We start from the raw sequence: 13,552 nt of genomic DNA on the forward strand, positions 1-13,552 counted from the left end.
AGTTTCTCTGATGCAGCAAAAATGCAAGTTTCATGGACTTCCATCTGAAGATCCTTTTCAGTTCTTAACTGAATTCTTGCAGATATGTGATATTGTTAAGACTAATGGAGTAGATCCTGAAGTCTACAGGCTCATGCTTTTCCCTTTTGCTGTAAGAGACAGAGCTAGAATATGGTTGGATTCTCAACCTAAAGATAGCCTGAACTCTTGGGATAAGCTGGTCAAGGCTTTCTTAGCCAAGTTCTTTCCTCCTCAAAAGCTGAGTAAGCTTAGAGTGGATGTTCAAACCTTCAGACAGAAAGAAGGTGAATCCCTCTATGAAGGTTGGGAGAGATACAAGGAACTGACCAAAAAGTGTCCTTCTGACATGCTTTCAGAATGGACCATCCTGGATATATTCTATGATGGTCTATCTGAATTAGCTAAAATGTCATTAGATACTTCTGCAGGTGGATCCATTCACCTAAAGAAAACGCCTGCAGAAGCTCAAGAACTTATTGACATGGTTGCTAACAACCAGTTTATGTACACTTCTGAGAGGAATCCTGTAAGTAATGGGACGCCTCAGAAGAAGGGAGTTCTTGAAATTGATACTCTGAATGCCATATTGGCTCAGAATAAAATATTGACTCAGCAAGTCAATATGATTTCTCAGAGTCTGAATGGAATGCAAGCTGCATCCAACAGTACTCAAGAGGCATCTTCTGAAGAAGAAGCTTATGATCCTGAGAACCCTGCAATATCAAAGGTGAATTACATGGGTGAACCATATGGAAACACCTATAATCTTTCATGGAGAAATCACCCAAATCTCTCATGGAAGGATCAACAAAAGCCTCAATAAGGCTTTAATAATGGTGGAAGAAACAGGTTTAGCAATAGCAAGCCTTTTCCATCATCCACTCAGCAACAGACAGAGAACTCTGAACAAAATACCTCCAATTTAGCAAACTTAGTCTCTGATCTATCTAAGGCCACTGTGAGTTTTATGAATGAAACAAGGTCCTCCATTAGAAATTTGGAGGCACAAGTGGGCCAGCTGAGTAAGAAGATCACTGAAACCCCTCCTAGTGCTCTCCCAAGCAATACAGAAGAAAATCCAAAAGGAGAGTGCAAGGCCATTGACATAGTCAACATGGCCGAACCCACAAGAGAGGAGGAGAACATGAATCCCAAGGAGGAAGACCTCCTGGGACGTCCAGTGATCAACAAGGAGTTTCCCTCTGAGGAACCAAAGGAATCTGAGACTCATCTAGAGACCATAGAGATTCCATTGAACCTCCTTATGCTATTCATGAGCTCTGAAGAGTATTCTTCTTCTGAAGAGAATGAAGATGTTACTAAAGAGCAAGTTGCCAAGTTTCTTGGTGCAATCATGAAGCTGAATGCCAATTTATTTAGTAATGTAACTTGGGGAGATGAACCTCCCCTGTTCACCAATGAACTAAATGCATTGGATCAACTGAGATTGCCTCAGAAGAAACAGGATCCTAGAAAGTTCCTAATACCTTGTACCATAGGCACCATAACCTTTGAGAAGGCTCTATGTGACCTTGGGTCAGGAATAAACCTCATGCCACTCTCTGTAATGGAGAAACTTGGAATCTTTGAGGTGCAAGCTACTAAAATCTCATTAGAGATGGCAGACAATTCCAGAAAAGAGGCTTATGGACAAGTAGAGGACGTGTTAGTAAAGGTTGAAAGCCTTTACATCCCTGCTGATTTCATAATCCTAGATACTGGGAAGGATGAGGATGAATCCATCATCCTTGGAAGACCCTTCCTAGCCACAGCAAGAGCTGTGATTGATGTTAACAGAGGTGAACTAGTCCTTCAATTGAATGGGGACTCCCTTGAGTTTAAAACTCAAGGACATCTTTCTGCAAACATGGAAAAGAGGCACAGTAAGCTTCTCTCAAAACAGAGTCAACAAGAGCCCCCACAGTCAAACTCTAAGTTTGGTGTTGGGAGGCCACAACCAAACTCTAAGTTTGGTGTTGAACTCCCATATCCAAACTCTAATTTTAGTGTTGGGGAGTCTCAACAATGCTCTGAACATCTGTGAGGCTCCATGAGAACCCACTGTCAAGCTATTGACATTAAAGAAGCGCTTGTTGGGAGGCAACCCAATTTTTATTTATCTAATTTTATTTTTATCTTTGTTGTTCTTTCATGTTTTATTAGGTTCATGATCATGTGGAGTCACAAAATAAATAGAAAAATTAAAAACAAAATAAAAAATAACAGAAGAAAAATCACACCCTGGAGGAAGGACTAACTGGCGTTTAAACGCCAGTAAGGAGCATCTGGCTGGCGTTCAACGCCAGAACAGAGCATGGATCTGGCGTTGAACGCCCAAAACAAGCAGCATCCTGGTGTTCAGACGCCAGGAATGCACACTGAGGAAAGCTGGCGCTGAACGCCAGAAACAAGCATGAAGCTGGTGTTCAACGCCAGAAACATGCTGCAGATGGGTGCTAAACGCCCAGAACAAGCATCAATTCGGCGTTTAAATGCCAGAATTGCATGCAAAGGCATTTTACATGCCTAATTGGTGCAGGGATGCAATTCCTTGACACCTCAGGATCTGTGGACCCCACAGGATCCCCACCTACCACCACTCACTCTCTTCCCTCTTCTCAATGTTCATCCTCTATTCCCAATAAACACTCTTCCCCAAAACTCTTCACCAATCACCTCAATCTCTCTTTCCTATCACCACTCACATCCATCCACTCTTCCCCATAAACCTACCTCATAAACTCCACCTACCTTCAAAATTCAAAATCAATTTTCCACCCAAACCCACCCTATATAGCCGAAACTAAACCCCCTCCCCTCCCTATATAAAGCCCTCCATTCTTCCTCATTTTCACACAACACAACCCTCTCTTCCCCTTCTTGGCTGAATACACCTCTCCCTCCTCTCCTCCATATTTTCTTCTTCTTCTTCATCTATTCTTTCTTCTCTTGCTCGAGGGCGAGCAATATTCTAAGTTTGGTGTGGTAAAAGCATAAGCTTTTTGTTTTTCCATTACCATTGATGGCACCTAAAACCGGAGAATCCTCTAGAAAAGGGAAAGGGAAGACAAAAGCTTCCACCTCCGAGTCATGGGAGATGGAAAGATTCATCTCCAAAGCTCATCAAGACCACTTCTATGATGTTGTGGCCAAGAAGAAGGTGATCCCCGAGGTCCCTTTCAAGCTCAAGAGAAATGAGTATCCGGAGATCAGACATGAAATTCAAAGAAGAGGTTGGGAAGTTCTAACAAACCCCATCCAACAAGTCGGCATCCTAATGGTTCAAGAGTTCTATGCCAATGCATGGATCACTAAGAACCATGATCAAAGTAAGAACCCGAACCCAAAGAATTATCTCACCATGGTTCGGGGGAAATACTTAGATTTTAGTCCGGAAAATGTGAGGTTGGCGTTTGACTTGCCTATGATGCAAGGAGATGCACGCCCCTACACTAGAAGGGTCAACTTTAATCAAAGGTTGGACCAAGCCCTCATGGACATATGTGTGGAAGGAGCTCAATGGAAGATTGACTCAAAAGGCAACTCGGTTCAACTTAGAAGACTGGACCTTAAGCCTGTGGCTAGAGGATGGTTGGAGTTCATCCAACGCTCCATCATCCCCACTGGCAACCGATCTGAAGTTACTGTGGATCGGGCCATCATGATTCATAGCATTGTGATTGGTGAGGAAGTAGAAGTTCATGAAGTCATCTCCCTTGAACTCTACAAAATAGCCGAAAAGCCCTCCCCCTTGGCAAGGCTAGCTTTCCCTCATCTTATTTTCCATCTATGTTACTCAGCTGGAGCTTTCATAGAAGGAGACATTCCCATTGAGGAAGAGAAGCCTATCACTAAGAAAAGGATGGAGCAAACAAGAGAGCCCACTCATGGAGCTCAAGAAACGCATGAGGAAGCTCACCATCAAGAAATCCCTAAGATACCTCAAGGGATGCACTTTCCTCCACAGAATTTTTGGGAGTAAATCAACACCTCCCTAGGCGAACTGAGTTCCAACATGGGACAACTAAGGGTGGAACATCAAGAGCACTCCATCATCCTCCATGAAATTAGAGAAGATCAAAGAGCTATGAGAGAGGAGCAACAAAGACAAGGAAGAGACATAGAAGAGCTCAAGGACATCATTGGTTCCTTAAGAAGGAAACACCATCATCACTAAGGTGGACTCATTCTTTATTCTTAAATTTTCTGTTTTTCGTTTTCTTTATGTTAAGTGCTTATCTATGTTAGTGTCTTATTACATGATCATTAGTATTTAGTAACTTTGTCTTAAAGTTATGAATGTCCTATGAATCTATCACCTCTCTTAAATAAAAAATGTTTTAATTCAAAAGAACAAGAAGTACATGAGTTTCGAATTTATCCTTGAACTTAGTTTAATTATATTGATGTGGTGACAATGCTTCTTGTTTTCTGAATGAATGCTTGAACAGTGCATATGTCTTTTGAAGTTGTTGTTTAAGAATGTTAAATATGTTGGCTCTTGAAAGAATGATGACAAGGAGACATGTTATTTGATAATCTAAAAAATCATAAAAATGATTCTTGAAGCAAGAAAAAGCAGTGAATACAAAAACTTGCAGAAAAAAAAGAGAAAAAAAAAGAAAAAGCAAGCAGAAAAAGCCAAAAGCTCTTAAAACCAAAAGGCAAGAGCAAAAAGCCAGTAGCCCTTAAAACCAAAAGGCAAGGGTAAATAAAAAGGATCCAAGGCTTTGAGCATCAGTGGATAGGAGGGCCTAAAAGAATAAAATCCTGGCCTAAGCGGCTAAACCAAGCTGTCCCTAACCATGTGCTTGTGGCGTGAAGGTGTCAAGTGAAAACTTGAGACTGAGCGGTTAAAGTCAAGGTCCAAAGCAAAAGAAGAGTGTGCTTAAGAACCCTGGACACCTCTAATTGGGGGACTTTAGCAAAGCTGAGTCACAATCTGAAAAGGTTCACCCAATTATGTGCCTGTGGCATTTATGTATCCGGTGGTAATACTGGAAAACAAAGTGCTTAGGGCCACGGCCAAGACTCATAAAGTAGCTGGGTTCAAGAATCAACAAACTGAACTAGGAGAATCAATAACACTATCTGAACTCTGAGTTCCTATAGATGCCAATCATTCTGAACCTCAATGGATAAAGTGAGATGCCAAAACTATTCAAGAGGCAAAAAGCTGCAAGTCCCGCTCATCTGATTGGAGCTATGTTTCATTGATAGTTTGGAATTTATAGTATATTCTCTTCTTTTTATCCTATTTAATTTTCAGTTGCTTGGGGACAAGCAACAATTTAAGTTTGGTGTTGTGATGAGCGGATAATTTATACGCTTTTCGGCATTATTTTTAGTATGTTTTTAGTAGGATCTAGTTACTTTTAGGGATGTTTTTATTAGTTTTTATGTTAAATTCACATTTTTGGACTTTACTATGAGTTTGTGTATTTTTCTGTGATTTCAGGTATTTTCTGGCTGAAATTGAGGGACTTGAGCAAAAATCAGATTCGGAGGTTGAAGAAGGACTGCTGATGCTGTTGGATTCTGACCTCCCTGCACTCAAAGTGTATTTTCTGGAACTTTAGAACTCAAAATGGCGCGCTTCCAATTGCGTTAGAAAGTAGACATCCAGGGCTTTCCAGCAATATATAATAGTCCATACTTTGGCCGAGATTAGATGATGCAAAAGGGCGTTGAACGCCAGTTCTACCCTACAGTCTGGAGTTAAACGCCAGAAACACGTTACAAACCAGAGTTGAACGCCAAAAACACGTTATAACTTGGTGTTCAACTCCAAAAGAAGCCTCTGCACATGTAAACTTCAAGCTCAGCCCAAGCACACATCAAGTGGGCCCCGGAAGTGGATTTATGCATCAATTACTTACTTCTGTAAACCCTAGTAGCTAGTTTAGTATAAATAGGACTATTTACTATTGTATTAGACATCTTATGATCTTTTGAACCATTTTTAGATCAGATTGATCACGTTGGGGGCTGGCCTCTCGGCCATGCCTGAACCTTCATCACTTATGTATTTTCAACGGTAGAGTTTCTACACTCCATAGATTAAGGTGTGGAGCTCTGCTGTTCCTCATGATTTAATGCAAAGTACTACTGTTTTTCTATTCAATTCAACTTATTCCGCTTCTAAGATATCCATTCGCACCCAAGAACATGATGAATGTGATGATTATGTGATGCTCATCATCATTCTCACTTATGAACGCGTGCCTGACAAACACTTCCGTTCTACATGCAAACAAGCTAGAATGAGTATCTCTTAGATATCTAATACAGAGGACTGAGTCCGAGATATTAGTATCTTCGTGGTATAAGTTAGAACCCATGGATGGCCATTCTTGAGATCCGGAATGTCTAAACCTTGTCTGTGGCATTCCGAGTAGGATCTGGGAAGGGATGGCTGTGACGAACTTCAAACTCGCGAGTGCTGGGCGTAGTGACAGACGCAAAAGGATAGTAAATTCTATTCCAGTATGATCGAGAACCTCCAGATGATTAGCCATGCCGTGACAGAGCATTTGGACCATTTTCACAGAGAGGATGGGATGTAGCCATTGACAACGGTGATGCCCTTACAGAAAGCTTGCCATGGAAAAGAGTAAGACTGATTGGATGAAGACAGCAGGAAAGCAGAGGTTCAGAGGAACGAAAGCATCTCTATACGCTTATCTGAAATTCTAACCAATGAATTACATAAGTATTTCTATCTTTATTTTCTATTTATTATTATTATTCGAAAACTCCATAACCATTTGATATCCGCCTGACTGAGATTTACAAGGTGACTATAGCTTGCTTCATACCAACAATCTCCGTGGGATCGACCCTTACTCACGTAAGGTTTTATTACTTAGACGACCCAGTGCACTTGCTGGTTAGTTGTGCGAAGTTGTGAAGTTATGTTTGGACCATGGTATTGTGCACCAGTTTGTTGGCGCCATTGCCAGGGAGAGAACGAACAACAAATTTTACAACCTCAGAGTAACAATTTCGCATACCAAAAACCCAATTCCCATCACACCTGATAAGGATAACTATGATAGAAATTCCAATTCTTATACCTTGCCAAGAGATTTTATTATTATTAATTTAATTTTACTGCCATTTAAATTACTTGCTCCTTATTTCAAAAACCCAAAAATTCTACCTTTTTCATAACCAATAATAAATCATACTGCCCTGCAATTCCTTGAGAGACGACCTGAGGTTTAAATACTTTGGTTTTAAATTTTATTGGGTTTTGTTACTTGTGACAACCTATTGTTTGTATGAAAGGATTCTCTGTTGGTTTAGAACTATACTTACAACGCGACTTTATTTTTACAAAATTCTAAATTAGCAAGAATCAGTTCGTCAAAATGGCGCCGTTGCTGGAGAATTGCAACTGTGTGCCTTATTATTGGTTATTGTAAATATTTTCTTTTACCTGTCTATTTGTTTTTATTTTTGTTTTTAATTTTCATTAATTACTATGAATTCTCACCCCCGTCGCTTTGAGTTTGGTTCTAATATTGTTGAAAGGAATGGAAGCTATAACAGGAACATGCATCAAGGTCAAAACAATCAGAGATAGACGGAGCCACGAGGATCTGATCAACCCTTTAGGCAACAACACCTTCCAAACTACCATGGATGACGACCATTCAACAATGCATGTCGAGACAATAGTTATGGTGGACCCTTTCGCGACAACCAACTTCCAACGGTGTACTACGATCAAGAACCATTCCGAGGTGCATACCAAAATGATAGATATGGTGGACCTTCTTGTAATTACCGACAAGCCCCGCCATATGCCTATGAACTACCTCCTCAACACAGCTTTGAACCACCACACTCACAAGCCAACTACCACCATTCATCTCCCTATGACCCTAAACCTTATCCACCCCAATTCCAACCCAATTACTCCCAAGAACCACCACGTCCCTATGTGTCATGTCCATATCCATCGCCCCAAGAATCAAGGGAGCAACTTAAGGAAACAGTGGAAAAATTTCATGCCACCCTTCACCAATTGAATCAAGCGATAAATCGATTACCTTCCCGACGTTCGGACACTCAAAGAACCCCCATGACTTCATGTGGGCAATCTAATGAAGAATGCAGCATGAAAGAGATACTAGAAACTCCAATGGACAGTAAGGAGCATGATTTCATACTGGAACAAGTGGAGGAAGCTGAATTTATCGAAGAAGAAGAATTGGTTGATGACTTAGGAGATGCTGAACCTCCATGGGAATCCAGAATTGTGGAAAATTCCGTCAAGAAATTTGCAATTGATGCTAAGGAGGATAGTGCACAGCCCCCAAAGCAGGTATCTTATGAAGAACTGGACGGAACAACTCAAGAAGCGAGTTTCCTTGATAATGATAATCGAGAGTCAAGTCCTCCTAGTAATGAACTTGCATCCGCAAGTGAATTCTTTGAGATAGAAGAATCTTCCCCAAGTGAATACGAAGATGATGCGGAGGTAGATTTTTCTCAACCTCCAACTTATGACTTGAGTGATGAGGAAGATATCGAAGGCTTGGATCAAGATGCGGTTGAATTTGAGGAAGTTTGCAAAGAAGTGGAGGAATTCGCAGAAGAACACAAGGGAGTAGAGCTTACAAAACCACTGAAAACACCTTTTCCAAGGCCATTACCACCCAATACAGAATTCAAGTGGGTAAAATCTTTAGCTTTTATCCTCACTTTTCCACTTGAATATGGTTTGCTTGAAACAGACGGCCAGCTTAGAGCTCTTTGCGGCTTTAAGAGTAAAAGGGAAATAGTTCGTGCTCAGAGCTGGTATGCAAGATTCAATGAGGTTTCACGCTTCACTTTGAAGTGTAAGGATTGGTTTCGAGTTCGATTGAATGGGTCTCGAAAAATGTTTGGTCATTTTGGTGAGAATAAAACTTCCAAACTGCCCGGCTGGAAAAATATAAATCAAGACAAAGGCGGATATAAAAGCAAGGTTTGGAATCCTGGAATCTATTCTAATACTCAGCACCCCTGGAGCCTTAAAACCTGTTTGAATTTGCTCAAGGGCTTTACATGCCTGGTTTGGGACCCCAGAGGCTATTGGCATTCCAAACAGTGGTGGAGATTTTTGGATGAATTCAAGCACAAGCCACCATAGCAGGAAGCTCATCAAATGTCCAGCTTAAGAACTTTAACCAAAAGTGCTAGGTGGGAGACAACCCACCATGGTATGATCGTTCCTTTTTTACTTTTAATTTTATTTTATTTAGTTTTGATTGTTTTTAAGTTTTATTTTATTAAACCTGGAATTATTCATATCATCCACATTAGCATTGCATACAGCATACTGCATAATTGCATAAAAAAAATCACACCACGCGAGTGTGCAGGCCACGCGTGGGCGTCGATTGAAAATCGGCGTAAAGATCCAACGCCCAGAAAGTTGGGCTGGAATTGTGCGGCTGGTGTGCGTTTAGCACAAACTAGCCCACGCATTCGCGTCCCTGACACGAACGCGTCACTTGCACTACATACATCCCACGCGAAAGCATGAGCGATGCGTACGCGTCGCATGAATTTTATGGGCCCTATTAGAAACAGAGAGTTGCGCCAGAACGACGCTGGAACTGTGCGTTTAGCACAATTCTCAGCGACGCGTTCGCGTGCTTCACGCATACGCGTCGGTTACATTTTACCTGACTCACGCGACCGCGTCACTGACGCGTTCGCGTCATTTCCCTTTTCACCCTAATCATGTGATCGCGTGCTCCACGCTTTCGCGTGGAATCAAAATCACTAACACCCACCCACGCGAAACCCTACCCATTCCACGTCACTTCCCCCCCCCCCCAACTTCCTCTGCAACCTCTCTTCTTCCCCCCAACCACCATACCACCACTTTCGCCGACCAACACCGCCACCATACCCCCGCCACCGCACCCCCCTCGCCTGACCCACCCCTCCCTTCTCCTCCCTCCCCTTCTCCTTTCTTCCCCCTTCTTCCTTCCCTCCACGACCGCGACCCCACTACCGCCGCCCCGTCACCGAGCCACCCAGCACCACCGCTACCTCCCAGACCTCCAGCCAACCACCACACCCCCCAACCCCCACAACCCTCACCCCCTTCTTCTCTACTTCCCCCCCTTAACCCTTATCCACCCACAACCACCAAACCGCCCCTGCCTCCACCACGGACCGCCGCCGCACCACCTTCTATCGCCGCCGCGTCACCGCCATCACCACCACAACCCTACCACCTCTCTGTGTCCAATTTCTGTTCCTACATACACACCAGGTTCTGCCAAACACCGATTCCTCTATCAGTAGCTAGTTCGTTGCATATTTTTCAATTTCTGTTCAAATTAGGATAGTTAGAGATGCATGATTGTAGTGGATTTTAGGTGGTTAGGTAGCTAGGATGTAGTTAGTGGATTTAGGCTTGATAATTGCACCGTTCTTGTTACCTACTTTAATCTATTTTGTAATTTGAATATTGTTGTGATATTACTGTTGTTCATATGCTACTTTGATGCAGATTGAGTTGTTTCTTTTGAATTCCTGTGAATTATTACTTGTTACTCTTTCATGCACTATTTTATTTTCATATGAGCTGGTTTTGCTGTTGTTTATTACCTGGGAATGTCCAATTTTTAGATGAAATGCTGCCCAATTTTTTTCAGCATATTATTTCACTCTACTACCATTCATGAATTAGCTTTGGAACTTTCTAATTTTGCACTAAATGGTTTTAACCAAAGCAATTCATGACTGCACGGGCCAACTTTCTCATTCTTTCTGATTCCCTTATCTGATTAAATCAAATTATTGATGATTTCACTTTGAATTTACAAATCTTTTCCATGATTAATCATCAGTAATCTGCACTTTTTCCTTGAAATTGAGTTACTTGTTTTCCACTTTGTGCAATTTTAGTTATTGTGAACCACATCACCATACCACTGACCTTAACTTCGTTTTTAACTCCTAAACCACTTTAACTTTCTAACTTTTTAATTTTCAACTAACCACTTTCAAACTACTTCAAGGCATGTTTAGTGTTGCTCCCAGTAACAAACTATTCTGCACATATCAGTAATCTTGGATTGTGACTTTCATTCTCAAACTTTTCACTCGAATACAATTCAAAATTTTCAGCTATTTAACTCAATTCATGCTTATATTGCCACTTTATTCCTCTTTTGCCTTTATGCTTATATTGATAAATCCTAATTGCTTACCTATTTTCATGCTTTACTTCTTCAATTATATCCTGGAATTTCTGCTTTTCAGGATGTCTGACCCTAAAAGCAAAGGAAAGGGCAAAGCAACCACTGGCAGAAGGAAAAGAGGCGAATCTTCTACCTCTATATTAGACATCCTTCATGACGATTCCTAGAAGGAAAAGAATTTCACCCCGCAGGAAAAGGCTGATCAGTTGGTGCCTGCCACTGACCTAGAAAAATTTACAAACAAATACTGTGTGCTGAAGTACCCAGTTTTTGCCACTTCCAAGAACCTATACCTGAAAAGGACCCTCAAAATTTCAGAAGAACTCAAATAATACACTTCAGACCAAATTAAACAGAGAGGCTGGTTCTTCTTGGAAAGGAACTTGACTGAAGTCAACTCATCCTGGGTCAAAGAATTCTATTGTAACTACTTCAAAACGTCCCTGGATGCAGTTCAGCTTAGAGGCAAGCAGATTCTGGTTACTGAGGAAGCAATCGAAGAAATCCTCCATCTTCTACCTAAATTAGATCAGCCAAATGGTTACCAAAAGGCTGAGGAGGATATGCGACTTATGAGATTTGACTGGGACGCAGTCAAGAGGACTATTGCTATTGATCCTACTATCCCCTAGGTCATGGGTAAGACAACAACAAACCCAAAGGGAATAAAAATTATCTACCTGAATGATGAGGCTCGGCTTTGGCAACACTGAGTAACTATGTAATGCCGAGCACTCATGAGACGGAGGTGCCAGCTGCTATGATTACCCTCATCTAGTGTGTGATTGAGGGAAAGGACTTATATCTGCCCCTATTCATCCGGTATTACATGGCCAGAGTCCATGTCAGAGGCACCCTCCCTTTTATATATATAGGTGGATAATAATTAGAATTACATGATTCATGTAGGTAGATTGCATTTAGAATAGATTGCATTGCATAAGATTCCACCATTCTAACTTTAACCTTTCTCTTGGATTTAGCATGAGGACATGCTATTGTTTAAGTGTGGGGAGGTTGATAAACCCATATTTTATGATTCATCTTGTGCTCAAATTGAATGTTTTTATCAATTCTTCACCCACTTATTCATATGAATTGCATGGTTTTACTTTTCCTTCCTTATTTTATGATATATGTGAAAAACATGTTTCCTACGCTCTAAAAATATTAATTTTAATTATCCTTTATTACCATTCGATGCCGTGATTTGTGTGTTAAGTATTTTCAAGCCTCATAGGGTAGGAATGGCTCAAAAGACGAAAAGGAAACATACAAAAATGGAAGGAAAGCACAAAATGGAGTTTTGAAGAAAAGGCAGCGACGCAAATGCATGGACGACGCGAACGCGTGCCTAGCGCGAAATGGCATCGACGCAAACGCGTGACAGATGCAGACGCGTGCCTTGAGCAGAACGCAAATGACGTGTACGCGTGACTGACGCGTACGCGTGACTGACGCGTACGCGTGACCAGGAAAACTCCCAGATGACAAGAACGCGTGATCCACGCGAATGCGTGACAGACGCCACGTACAAGAATCTGCAGAAAACGCCCCCAGCGATTTCTGGACCCTTTTTCGGCCCAATTCCAAATCCAGAAACACAGAATATAAGCCAGAGAATGGGGGTATCAAACAAAAACTTAGAGACGAATTACAACTTTCATAATTCATAATTTTAGGATTAGATGTAGTTTTAAGAGAGAGAGGTTATCTCCTCTCTCTTAGGTTTTAGGATTAGGATTCCTTTTATTTTTACTACTTCAATGCCAGGTTCAACGTTCTTTTAATTAATATTTCTCTTCTATTTTTATTTATTCCAATGCTTTTACTTGTTAATATTCCAATTTAGCTTATGAACCTTTTCATGTCAAGATTTGAATATTCTATTTAATATTATTTGAGGTATTTCAGATTAATAATTGTCTTATTCTATTTATGATGTTTTCAATTTAATTTGAATTTATTTACCCCTTTTGGTTTTGGTTAAGTGATTGGTAACACTTGAGTTATCAAACTCAGCTGTTGATTGAAATTGGAATCGCTGATTGATTTGAATTGCTCTAAAAGCTAGTCTTCCCATAGGAGTTGACTTGGACTTGAGGATTAAATTAATCAGTCCACTTGACTTTCCTTTGCTTTAGTAAGGGTTGACTAAGTGGGATTGAAAACACAATTCCCATCACACTTGATAAGGATAACTAGGATAGAAATTCCAATTCTTATACCTTGCCAAGAGATTTTATTATTACTAATTTAATTTTACTGCCATTTAAATTACTTGCTCCTTATTTTAAAAACCCAAAAATTCTACCTTT

The 13,552-nt window shown here is 40.9% G+C and overlaps 1 non-coding gene across 1 annotated transcript; it reads right to left on the reverse strand.

Annotated features, from left to right (window-relative positions):
- Nucleotides 1-265: 265 nt before the first annotated feature.
- Nucleotides 266-373, reverse strand: LOC148553956 (small nucleolar RNA R71). The gene has a single exon (XR_015893006.1). It is a non-coding gene; the product is annotated as a small nucleolar RNA R71 (small nucleolar RNA).
- Between the last annotated feature and the right edge of the window lie 13,179 nt (nt 374-13,552).

The sequence above is a fragment of the Arachis ipaensis genome, chromosome B7, assembly GCF_059453495.1.
Source record: "Arachis ipaensis isolate K30076 ecotype BB chromosome B7, ASM5945349v1, whole genome shotgun sequence".
Taxonomy (NCBI): Eukaryota; Viridiplantae; Streptophyta; class Magnoliopsida; order Fabales; family Fabaceae; genus Arachis; species Arachis ipaensis.